Genomic DNA, 1221 nt, shown 5'->3' with positions numbered 1-1221 from the left:
CAGCCTTGCAAAACAATCAGAACAACCATTCTGTTGATGCAGCCTTGCAAAACAATCAGAACAACCACCAAGGTCAGACACATGATCCTTTCTCATAATAATAATAATAATAATAATAATAATAATGTGATGATGATGATGGTGGTGGTGGTGACTATGGGAAAAGTTTGCTTTACTGGCTCATCATGAAAAAAGGCTAACCTGAGGCAGGAAGCAAAGAGCTGCTGAGGCTGTCTGAGTGCCTGGGCAGATCAAAAACTACCAGCTAAGAGTTAACCACCTGAACTCCGCCTTGCTCCTAGACATGGGGGCAGCACTCTTCCTTCCCAGGGAAAAGCAATGCTGATTAAGAAAAGGGAAAAGGGGGACAGGCAGCAAGCTGGCCATCTGCCCCACCCCAACTGCACAGGGCAGTGCCTTCTGCTCTGTGCCTACCCCATCACGTGTATGAGTGTGCTTTGTCATTCTTGCCTTACCAAGCCCCTTGCCCATAGCCTGTTGCTGGGGCAGCTCCCCCAACAATCAGGGAGGCAGGAGGCAGAAGACTAGTCTGAGCTGGCCTGTAACTCACTCTCCTTTGGTGAAAGAACACCCTAGCAGCAGCAGCAGCAGCAGCAAAGCCCATCCTGCTAATAAGTCTCTTTACAAGCTGGTGGCTGATTGACCGGGGGATAAATTGGAGATGACATCTCTATTCATCACCCTCCTATCTTCCTGTATTCCTCAGCCCCTAATCACTTGAAATGGCCCTGATGGGCAGTCTTCAAAACCAGCCCCTCACCCTTCCCCATAACAAACCTGAAAGGGGAGCTTCCTGACCAAAATCAGTGCGGTGTCGCTGAGCAGGACCACTCAGCTATTAGGAGGGTTAATAAGACTTTGGGGACAATGGGCATTCTCCAGTACTACATGGGTGAGGACTCTCTGCACAAGACCCCAGGGAAGTTAAAATTAGAGGGTCCGGCTGCTATCAGTTTGCATGGACATCAGGGGAAATGCTCACATATTCCAGGGGACATTAATGCCTATTGGGGAGGGAAGAAAATGGCTTCAATTACAGGTGGTAACTGGAGGAGCCTTTGTGCTTTCAGTGCTCTGGGAAAACACTGAGTGGTTAGTGCTCATGTCCCTCACGAGGCAGGTAAATATGGTACAGAGTGGAATTGCTGTGTATAGGTGACTAGGAGAAATGAGACACAGGGTGAAATTCTGGTACTTCTT

The sequence above is a fragment of the Alligator sinensis genome, unplaced genomic scaffold (assembly GCF_000455745.1).
Source record: "Alligator sinensis unplaced genomic scaffold, ASM45574v1 scaffold387_1, whole genome shotgun sequence".
In the NCBI taxonomy this organism is placed as follows: Eukaryota; Metazoa; Chordata; order Crocodylia; family Alligatoridae; genus Alligator; species Alligator sinensis.
The sequence above is the reverse complement of the archived record's forward strand: the minus strand, read 5'-3'. Positions refer to the sequence as shown.